The sequence below is a fragment of the Equus asinus genome, chromosome 7, assembly GCF_041296235.1.
Source record: "Equus asinus isolate D_3611 breed Donkey chromosome 7, EquAss-T2T_v2, whole genome shotgun sequence".
Lineage (NCBI taxonomy): Eukaryota > Metazoa > Chordata > Mammalia > Perissodactyla > Equidae > Equus > Equus asinus.
The window spans coordinates 102,813,194-102,825,550 of NC_091796.1; positions in this window are offsets into that span (position 1 = coordinate 102,813,194).

A 12,357-nucleotide genomic window follows, 5' to 3' on the forward strand; every position below is an offset into this window, starting at 1 on the left:
TTAACTACTTTTTTAGCTGGATCCTATGGAATCTCCCAACTGCACATAATTCTGCTTTAGCCAAGGATTTAGGCAAGTTTATTGAGTACTCACACCCTCTACCTCTCCCTTCTTTTCTGCATCTTCCTCTTATTATTTAGCCATGTTGGCAATCCTAAATTCTTCTCTCTTACATGTGAAGCCAACAGGACAATGGCTTTCTCCTGGCTGTGCTGCACAGATTAGAGAATGCCCTTAGGTAAAAAACCACATGCACACAAATCACACCCAGTTCAAGACTGGACTTTCCTTCTGGTTTTTATGTGCTTTGGGTTATTCTCCAGTGCCTTCATATGGTTGTTTGCTTTTTTTATCTTTTACATTTTATAATTGCTGTTATGAGAGAGTTGCTTCAACAAACCATCCTACCATTACTAAAAGCCAAAATGGAACCATTTGATTTTTAGTTTCAACAAGTGTAATTTTTATTTCTAGAAGTCCCATATAGTTATTTTTCTAATCCTATCATTCTTTTATTATAAGACCCCTTTCTTTTCTTACGGTTGTAGTCCTTCTATTGTCTCTTTAATTATTTCATACATACTTACTTTAAGGGATCGTTTGGATTCTCCCAGAAGGCTTATGTCTCTATCACTAGTCCCAATGTGGACACTAAATTTCTAAGCACTAAAATCTATATGCAGGTCCTACCCCTATAGACCACCAAAACTTCAGCTCTAGCATATATCTGGCTTTGAGTTGCCCCTTTACTTCTAACACTTGGGAATTTCTCTTCCCTAACTTGTGCATATTTACCTTTTATTCACTATATTAGATCCTGTATTTTTGTTTTCTTGGTAAGAAGAGACAGACGTCTTCTCACCACATCATGAAATAAGGTTCCAATCAAAGTATATTGCTGAGCACAAAGCAGAAACCGAATATAATGACCAACTGCCATATACTTACAAATATCAAAATTCAGAAAATTTGTAACATAATAAACTCACCCTAAGGTTTGTTCATTTATCACACCCAACTCTAAATCTAAAACATGCATAGATTTTGCTAACTACAATTCTGTCAGCAGTTGAAAGGGAATCCTTTGCCTTGTCTCTACTGACTGGAACTCTGATGACACAAAAGTTAGCAAGACTCTGCTGTCTGTGCCATAAGTAACTTTACCAATATTCTGTGGCAGCCACAACGGGAATGGCTACAACTCTAAGACAATTCACAGAGTTTAGGGGAATCCTCACCAATGTTATTCTGATATTCCAGCACTCGACAATTCCATGTTTTCAATTTCTCTAATTCCTTTGGAAGACTGGGCCAGTGGAATGTTGAAATTTCCAGTAACCCAAAACCTCCACAGTCTGTCACACTTCAAACCCAGAGCCGTGCATCCAACCGAGAATTCAAAACACTATTTTCACACTTCACTTCTGACCAAAGGAAATGTGGTATGTTGGCTTTAGCTTTGAATTTCAATCAATTTAATTCAAAATATATGAAATCAAAGCGCATTTCCAGAACATCTGAGAGAGTCACCAAGTGCCTAGCTTCTTCGACCCTGTCCTGGCAAAGCTGGTTCTGATTTTGTGTGTTTCAAGTCTCTGTTTGAAGTTCATCCATGGGGCTCAAGTTTTGGCTTGGCTTTCACTCCCTGCCACATTTTACACTCACTTTTCATTTCACATGAAAACCAGAGGCAGGAGAACAAATGGGGATTGTGGTAAAAAGGGGTTAGAATCATGTCCCCAGTGAAAGAAGTCAAATGAGAGTTTTCTCTACAAGTATGAAATCTGACTCTATGGGACGAAGTAGATATTTATTGTCAGAAAGATCATTTATTGAGCATCTACTGTATGCCTCATGGTTGGGCTACATGTTAGAGGAAAAATAAATTGCAGGTTTTGTGCCTAAGCAAGAGCCAGAGAAGTAACCAGTAGTTAGGATAAAATGTGCTGAATCAAAAGTTCTAGGAACACATAAATATAGAGAAGCATTGAGGAAGACGTAAGAAAAGACCAGTTTCAGTTAGATGTTGAATCATGAGCAAGAGTTTTCCTCGTGATGTAGATGGGGAGACTATAGAAAACTAGAGCCAAGGGTAGTTATGGTGATGATGAGGGGTTGGATATGACCCAGACAGTCAAGCCCAGTGAGCCAGAGTCGGGACTGGGTGTGCTTGGTCAAGATCAAAGTAAAGGAGTTTTCAACTAAGCAAAGTCCAGCACTGAGAACCAAAGTGGAGGCCAAAGTAAAATACGTAATCTTTTAGATGATAGTAACAACAATGCAATTCACATTTCATTGAATGCCCCCCATGGGCCAGACAGTATTCTAGCCATTAACATCTGTTAACTCACTTAATTTTCCCACCCATCTCCGAAGATGTGTACTCTCTCTCATTCCCACCTAATAGAAAAGCAAACCGAGACAGAGAAAAGATAAATACATATCCTAAGGTCGTATAGATCACAAGTGGCAGAGCAAGGATGGACTCAAACTGGGAAGATCTTATTGGCTCATGGGCTGAGGCTGGGTGGACAGTGTGGGAGGGAGAGACAAAAGGCAGAAGGATATTGGGCTGTATGTAGGCCATGGGGCTTTATCAGTAAAGATTCCAGAAGTGAAATTCTCTGGGGTGTGACAAAGACTGAACCACAGATGGTAGAGAAATCAAAGTCTTGATGAGGATGGAGTCCTTTTCTTAGGTTATCAAGCTGAGAGGTGGGTGATAGATCTGAATGGCAGGGATTACTGGGTGACATTAGGGGCTGGTTCCAAGTAATTCATTCATAGGAAAAACTCTCTTCTTTTGGAGGGCATGTCAAGACCTAAGCAGGGACCTGACCAATCCACCTACGTGCAAGGAATGGGATATGTGTTTAGCATGGAATCAGATGTTGGACAGGGAATCTGAGAACCAGCGGCCTAACTTCGGAGAAGATGGCATGAAGAAAGGAAGGGATTTGGTGGGCAGAACGGAATCCAGGAGTCCACTCAGGTAAACCAACTTCCAGGACCAGCGTGTACAGCTGTGTGAGTGCATAATTCCAGGGTGAGAATATTCATGCTGTGCCTGGAAATGTACAGTCCATAACCTGCACAGCTGCACATGGTGACACTCTTCATAATTCATGGCACACGTATTTCATGCTTCCCAGAACATTGGAGACACTGCACAAGACAAACATCTTTATTTCACATCTGGATACGTGCACATTCTGCCATCACTCTCTACCTCCACCCTCCGATGAGTGAGGAAGGACCGAAAGGAAAGGGAGCTATGTGGGGTATGGTCTTTCCCTTTCCTTCCGTGTCATCAAGTCCAGTGTAAGTGCTGGCCAATACAGGGAGGTGACCTGAGTAGAAAGGCCGTGATAGCATTCCTTGGCCACTGGTGTTTCTTAGAACTCTCTTGCTTCCTTTTGGGTTTGAGGCAAGTTCTGGTTTGAGTGGAAAGTGTGGCTTCTTGGGGTTGTGAGCACTCCTCTCCCTCCCGTCTTAGTCACAGATGGGACACACTTAACCTTGAGCTCACTGTGAATCCTTCTGAACTTCCATGCATAGTGTTCCACTGGAATTCTGTCTTCATTGGGCATCAGGAACACTTTATGTGAATGGAGTGGCAAGGAAAGATGGACACGCATGTTGCGCATATCTCCTCTGAGTGCGCACATGCTCCAGGGCCCCATGGGACTTCTCTTACAAAGCACAAGGTCAAACATAAATTGTCTAGTATCTCAAGTCAGTCAGCCACAGCAGAGCATTAACCCAAGTCCACAGCCTTTCAAGGACAGGGCCCTGTGCAACTGCCCAGGTCACATCCAGGGCACTCAGTGCCCATCATCTGCCTGGTCCAGAACCCTCAGTCTCACAGAGGCTTTCAGCTGCACCCCAGCACTAGGACTTCTTTTGGAAAGTGGTCAGATAGACATCCATCCTCCTGGAGGCTGGATCATGTGCTTTTAAAGCCAAAAGCCACCTTGGTTGTAAGCTGAACTGACAGTTACGGAAGAGTTTTGGCTGTTTGTTTTCATTTTTGAATGGGAGAGCTTTTCCTTCAAACTGATTCTTACCTTGTCTTAGTCTGTTCAGGCTGCTACAGCAAGAATCCCACAGACCGGATGGCTTACAAACAACAGATATGTACTTCTCCCAGTTCTGGAAGCTAGAAGTCTGAGATCAGGGAACAGCATGGTCAGATGAAGGCTTCTTTGGGTTACCGACTTCTTGTATCCCCACGTGGTGGAAGGGGAGAGGGAGCCCTGGGGGTCTCTGATAAGGGCACTAATCTCATTCCTGAGGGCTCTGCTCTCAGGACTCATCACCTCCCAGAGGCACCACCCTCTAACACCATTGCGTTGGGCATTAGGATTTCAACATGCCTTTCAGGAGGGCCACAAACCTTCAGACCATAGCATACATCAATCAATATATAAAATAGCGAGAAACAGTACTGCCCCAGTTAGAGCAGGGTGGGGAACCCAAAGCCCGCCCCGTTCACTCTCTCGCTGATCCCGGAAACAGCTCTCCTGACACCTGTGCATGGCTTTTGTGGATATAGTTTAAGAAACAACGTTGATTTAATCCATGCAAATTTCTTGTGCATAATATATAAGGAAATTTTAAGCCAGGCAGGAAGGAGTAATTTGGTTAAGATCCTACAGCCATTTATAGACATGCTGCCAGTTCTAGTCAGGTCTCCTGCATCAGTGGTTCTCATGGTAAGGTCCTAGCACCAGGAGCACCAGGGTCAACTTGTCAAAGACGTACATTCTTGGGCCCGTTCCTGGTCTAGCAAGTCAGAAGCTCTGGGGGTGGGGCCTGGTAATCTGTGTTTTAACCAGTCCTCCAGGAAATTCTGATGCATGTTCAAGTTTGAGAACTACTGGCTTCCATGTTGCGCTTCACTTTTGCCTAATTATCTGTAGGAGTAAGAACCCAGCCGGAGCTGGTCTGGTCCAGTGAGGGATGGTTCTAATATTGTTTTTTTCTTATCCTGAGAACCAAGTCCGGTTACCTGGGAGGGTGTGAGATGAGGACAGCAGAGGGACAGAGGGATGTGGCTAAGCACTCACTGTGTCCCAGACTCCTAGAGATTCCTGATGGCGGTAACACCCAGAGCAACTGCTAACTGAGTGTCATTAGCATCACTTTCCAGGAGAGGAAACTAATCTAATCTGTGGATCTGATTCCACATTGTTGGCGATGCCCATGTTCTAGCTCCTCAGAATCTGGTCTTACTTAGAAACGTACCTTCTTCTGTGTGCTTCCGATTGGTCTTCCTTCTCCCCGTGCAGAGGCTGGCACCACCACCTTCACCTCCTCCGTCACCACCAGTAACATGTGCCTGGCTCTCGGCCAAGCTTTCTACGTGCAGATGGCATTGCTCCTCACCTCTGACTCATTAGCGTGACCATTTTACAGAGAAGCCAACTGAGGTGAGTGAAGTGACAGGCATCAAAGCCCAGCATTCTCATCCAGTGGCTGACTTCAGTTTGTGTTTGTTAGTTGGACATTCTTTTCTTCCAATGTTTTGGGTCATATTGTTTGAAAATTGTAATACATCACATTTTAACATTTCAATTTCAATGAAAACTTGTGCACAGCAAAAATGACATTTTCCTCCCGCCACTGACCCCAGTTCCTTAGAATTCCTCCTAAGGGAAACTTCTAGAACCGTTTCTTATATAACCTTCAAGAGATAGCCTATGCAAATACAACCAAATATGAATATCTACTCTGCCTCATTTTTGCACAGAAGTTGTTGCTCTGTGTGCATAGATTTGTTCTTTGCTTCACACACGTGGCAATGCAGCTTGGAGCACGTCCCATAGCTGTATATATAGCTCTGCCTTGTTCTGTGTAACAGCAGCACTGCATTCCTTGCACCAGCCATTTTTATTTCGCCAGTGCCCTAATGCTGGGCATTTAGGTTGTTTCTGGTCCTTTGTAACTGCAGACAGTGCTCTGATGGTTAATTCTGTATATATGTCTCAGCACATCTAAATGTGCCTGCTGGATGTTCCCTGGTCATTCTGCCCCTAAGAGATCGAGTCTAATCCATCAATTCCTTCCACATTCCTTCTAGCATTCCATGGGGATTATCCTTCCCTCATGTTCAAATACCGACTCTTCAACTAAAACTTTCAGCCCCTTGGAGACAAGGGTTTTATCTTTACCCCTTTGTGTGCCTTCCTTTCCTCATCTCCGGCCAGCTCCACCACCCGGTGCAGAAAAGTTCAGAGAAAGGGCCCCTCTAACTGAGCTGGAGCACCAGGGGTTAGTGGGGGTTCGTCATGGTGGGCACAGTTTGCCACAGCTGTTCTTCAAGGGGCAGAGGAGATCACACCACTGTCATCCTAGAGATGCTCACGGGCCAAGCGCAGCTGCTGAGACCACGTGCCATGAATGTATCCATTGTTCCAAGTAAGCCCCAAGAAACACGGCTCCAACAGGCATGCAAAACAGCTGGGCCAGCCCTTAGCCACATCTCACATGTGTGCAGGATAGACTGAGGGCAATCCTGGCCAGCTCTGGGACTGAAGCTGTAGAAGGCCAATGCCCTGATTTTGTGAAGGGGCAAATAAGGAGGAAGGGCTCAGTACACAGGTTGCCTTTTAATCGAACGTTATCTTACCCTCCAACAAAGTCTTCGTTAACAAAGCTCTTATCAGGTTGGATGATGTTGTGGACTTTGTCGTACATCACTTTTCTGAGCATTACATTTGGAGCCAGGTGAGGGCTTGAAATCCAGCTCCACTAACCTGTGAGTGACTTAGGGACAGTCACTTCGCTTTGCTGTCCCTCTGTGGTCCCATATGTAAGACGGCAGGATGGAATCCACGTGCCTTCTCAGAACAGAACCTCAATGCTTCTTAGGTCTTTCTTCACTGAGGACGGTGCATAGAGGCTGTGGAATCGTGAGTAACCACATTCCTTGCACTGAGTAAGTATTTGTGTCCAAATGTGAGATAGAATATGTGTGTGTGGGTGGGTGGGTGGGTCAGTGTGGGTGCATACATACAGCCTCTTTGGCTGTTTTAAGGTCAGCCAGAGACCCTCACTTAAACATGGATATTTTCACTACCAGAGACATACAGAATCTGTGTTTCATTACTCTGTGTCCTTTGCCTCATCTTTCCAAGGCCATCCTCAAGACTTGCTGACCAACTCTCTGCTGTTATCTGCTTTCTTCCTCAACACGTTCAGATATTCATCAATCCCTCACTTTGTTAGCAAGGGGGTAAGTAACTCTAGCTGCTGCAACAAACGAATCACAAAATTTCAGTTTCACTTCTCCAATTTCGTAATGTGGATGAGAGAGACAGAGAGAGAGAGAGAGAGAGAGAGAGACAGAGGTGGAGAAGCAATGCTTGCTCTTGACTTCCCCAGACTGTGAGAAGAACATCCCTCTGCTCACATTCCCCTGGCGAGGACTCAGTAGCCTGGGCCCGATCTAATCATAAGGCGGCTGGGAAATGTAGTCTTCCTGGATGCCCAGGAGAGTAAATGGTGTGGCAAACACATAGCATTGGCTCTACTGCATTTTGCCACTGTCAAGGGGCTATGTGAGAATTTTAAGGAAGAAACCAATTGCACCTAGTGCATTCCCAGGTTCACAGAGAACCCTTCCCAGGTGACTTTCTTGGCAAATGACGCTCTTAGGCAATGTTGACTTTTGTGTGAACTCCCCTTGTGAACCCATTGATTGTTAAGGAAGAAAGAAGAGTGGAGGTATTCATGTTATGAAACCAGAGCAGCTCTTTTGATTAATGTGGCCAGTTAAGCTAGACAAAGAGACTGGCCATTACCAGGTAAAATCAGTCACTCCAGAAGCCCCAGAGAGACAAGTTTCTGGAATCAAAGCAATTAAATCCACAGCTGTGGATGGAGGGGCTCCACAGAGAAGGAAGTCTCTCACCCATTGCTGTGGGAGTAGAAATATACATTACATTTTGGGAGAGTAAATTGGCGTTACGGCCATGTGCCGCCAAACAATGGGGATACGAGCTGAGAAGCACATTGTTAGGTGATTTTGTTGTTGTGCAAACATCTTAGAGTGCACTTACACGAGCCTACATGGTATAGCCCACTACACACCTAGGTACTAACCTCAGGGGATCACTGTCATATGTGTGGTCTTTCCTTGACGGAAACATGGTTACACAGCACCTGACTATGTATTTCATTAACTTTAAACTCCCTGTACGGTCTGATAGAAAGATCCCACCTCTAGTTTGTGAATCCATCTTTAGGAGCCCTGTAAATATTGGAGGAGAGGAGGGGATGCGTGAACAGATCCCTTGCATCTTTACTTAGGAGCCACGTGTCTGCACAAGGAGCATCGGAATGTATTGTAGCATGGGCAATTCTTAGAAGACTATGAGAACTTAAAATTATTTTTAAAAAGTATTTTTTATTACAAAATTTTTTCAGTAAATTAAGAAATACTCTTGCTATAATAATGAATGGAAAATTATACATACACTATATTTATAGAGTATGATCACAGTTGTATCATATATGACATTATAGAAGAATAACAACAGTAATAATAGCACTCAGTAAGGACGTGTCTTCCTATGACCTAATCTCATTTAATTCTTGCCCAAATCCAGGGAGTAGATGGTCATAACTCCATTTGATGGGTGCGGGAAAAAGAGGCTCAGATGGGGATGTCATTGCTCCTGGTCGCACAGCTGCTGGACTGAGATTCACATTCAGGTCCGCCTCCCAAACCCGCACTTGCAGTAGGCTAGTTCATTTACGCAAATGTATTTACATTCAAAAATAAAAATGGGGAGATGAGCATCAGAGCACTAATATGCAGTGGTTAACTCTATGTGGATGAAGTGGCAGTAATTTGGGAGATTTATTTATTATATTTCCCATTATTTTTGCCAATTAAGTAGCCTCAAGTAGTCTAAATATATAGATATATTTATATACTCTCTCTCTCTATATATATATATATACTGAATTATTATGCAATGGAACCTTGCAGCTTAAACAAAGAAGCTCATTCATGAATAGTAAGCAAGCAGCTCTATGCATGAGGACAAGATGGGCTAGGGTGCAAACAGAGTAAAGGGACGATTGGATTGTGAGACCCGGTTATTTTCTCTCTGCTTCTTATTTATGTTCTGTATTTTTGAATAGGAAGAAAAAGGAGTAAGCATGTTTACAGGCCTGTTTAATTTTTATTTCTCCTCAATTACAGCGAGACCGACATGGCTTTCTACATCGGAGAAGCAACAGCCAAACTGGGGTGCGCCACAAAACTAAAGGATTTTCTTGACTTACCAAGAAGGAGACATCGGCACAGGTAGCACTTTCACAATGGAGCTACAATGACTTCAACTGGATGTCTACATTCTGGGATAGTGGCTTGGGAGCATAACCATGGCCTGCTGCTGTCAGGACGACATAAGAGCCAGCACTGGCCGCAACGGAGGAGGGGCAGGACTGACGGGGCTCTGTGGAAACTCTGCCCAGGCTGAGTGAACGGGACTCCTGGAAATGGGGTCTTGCAGCTTTTTGTATCCATGAAATCCAGTATCCACTTATTAGCGAGTTTTAGAAAGAGAGAGTGAGTGAGAGGGGAAAAGGCACAGAAACAGAGGGATGTATGACAAGACTGTAATTGGCTCACCAGATTGGGTCTGCTGCCTCACCTTTTCTTCCGGAGAATGTCTATACCTGGGCTCATTAGGTAGAAATTTCAGGACACCATGAGCTGAGAAGCTGAAGTTGTCTGCACTGGGGCTCGTGGACTCCGGGAGTGGGGGATGGGGAAATTTGTCTCTGTTGAAATTTTTGTTGTGTCCTGAATATGGGGAGTGGCAGGACGGGGTTTATCTCTATCTACTTATTATTCATGCTCCTTATTGTATATGTTGAACACAACCTTTAGAATAGGCCAAAAAAAAAAAAAAAACTGAGCGAGAAATAACCATTCTCACAGGCCCACCTATTTTATTTTAGAAATAAAAGGCTCTAATGATGGAGAGGCAGAGGCTGAAGTCCACCTCACCGGCCGGGCTGATTTTGCCAATTGTCTCTACTAAGCACAAGCAGCAGGGTCTTTTTCCCTTAAACCCCTCCCTCTCTCAGATTTGGCTAAGAAGCAGAAGAAGCTGAAACACGTCAAGAGGTGTCCTCAGGAAAGCTGGGGCCTAGATGCAGGTGAGAGATTGCATGGGGCATGGATGACATCAAATCCTGCTTTGCGAGGCTCCGGTGCAGGAGTGCAGGAGAGCAAGGCTCAGGAACCTCAGTGTCCTATCCGTGACACTCGGTTCATCTCCCATCCAGGTGCCAACAGTGTGACCAGAAGGTGGCTTCTTTCTGACAGCTTGCAATGGAGTCAGGAGTGGTCAGAGGCAGTGTGATTGGGAAGTCAGAGGCAAGACACTTCCACTCAAAAGTGGCTCAGCCCTTCTACGCCGATGACTTTGGGTCAGACATTCACCCTCCTGGAGCCACAGCAGCCTCACTCATGACGTGGAGAATGAGCTACAGGTCATCCCTCCAGGGTCCTGATGCAGAGTGGCTTCCCCATAAATGTTAGTGCTCTTCTTGCCTTCGGCTCAGATTTCCCTTCGTGGGCTCCGGCGAAATTCCACTTGAGATAATATTTTCTCTGTCATCCCTGAAGTCTCCCTCTTAGCTCAAGTGGTACTGAAGTGAAAGATAGCTGGTCAAATCTTGCAAATCCTTATTCTCATCCCCATCAAACAAAGCCGGATTTGAGGATTACGAAGGCTGCCGTAAAATGCTCTGGCATCAGAAAGGGAGAGCGCGGTGGGGCAGAAAAGACGCCGGGACAGGGAGTGAGAGCTTCCCCAGTCTCAACGCCTCCTGATAAGCCGGGTGCCCCTTCTCGCCTCGGTTTCCGTTTCCGTATCTGAAAAGAGAGGGGGTGATGCGAAAGATAAAATGAAGCCCTGCATGTGAATGCATTTTGCAAACTGTAGAGCACTCACTCCAACCTGTCTTGTGCTTGGGAGGTCATCTTTTTAGTACAATCATTAATATGTTTTCGCAATTTTGAAAGGACCAAAATGGCCATTTTCCTATTCTTGATTTTCTGGAATTTGAGAGAAAAAAATTTAAGTGCATCTCCAGTGTTTCTGGGCTGCTTCCCTCTGTGTGGCCTTGGCACGAGCTGCTGACCTCTCCATGGCTCCCTTTCTCCATCTGTAAAACCGGGAGCAGACACTGCCCACTTCACAGAAGTTTCTAGGATGCCCCAAGATGACTCATAGGGGAGTGTTTGGTAGATCCCAAAGCTCTCAGCAGTGGGTAGGCAATGAGTGTGGAATCCTTTGCCTAAAGCGGACACATTTTTAATAGCTAGGGAATTCACATAAGCATCTATGGGATTCCTGCCCGTAACACACAAACTCTATGAGCATTTGAGGGCGGGGCCAATGTTTTCTGCATTGCCAGCACATGGCAGCTTTTCAAGAAATAGATGTTTTAAAAATGCTATAAATTTGGAATATGAGTTATCTGGTCAATCTAATGTGTTTTTCTTTCTAACTGGTCATGTTTCACGTCAACTTTAACACTTTGCACAGTCTGTCTAACTTTTGTCCTAACATGGCAAATCAGTCCCAACATTTTATCTACCTCAAGGGAGCTCAGCCATTACAAGTTGATATTTTTATTTTGCCTGGAGCTATTCTTAAAAAGAGGAGAGACTAACTCCTGAGCAGCTGAGCACTGGGGTTCCTTCACCTGGGTGACGGTGTGACTCTTTCAGCTCCAGGATGCTGAGACGCGTATATTTCACAATCTCCACGCTGAAGAGTCATCTTTTCAGGAACAGCAACAGCAACTTGCCTTGCTTCTATCTCTGACTTTCATCCCTGAGAAAATTCCGAGAGTTAGTTTTGGTTAAAAATGTGTACATAAATAAATTATTTCCTGTTTCATGATTTTAGAAAAATCCCTAAGTGGAGATTGACGTGAAAAAGCACATTACATATATACACATGTATATGTGAGCTGCATTGTTTGGAATATCATATAATATGTAACATAAAGTGTATCTAAGAAGCACGCTCTGTCAGTCAGTGTGCAGGCTCTGTGCTAGCTGTGGGAACGAGCTCCCAGCTCCTTGTACTTACGGTCCTGTGCTCAGACCGTGGTCCTACCAGTGACTTGCTCTATGATGTTAGGTACTTTGCCATAGTTTATCGATTCTAAGGCAATATTTTAACATTTGAAAAGGAATGTATCTTACAATTGATGGAATTTTACGATTACAATTGTCGCCATATCTTTCTCTCTTCTGGTGCATAAAATAATGATGCATTTTACAATGGATTAGAACTTACATTCAATGGAATCCAGTAG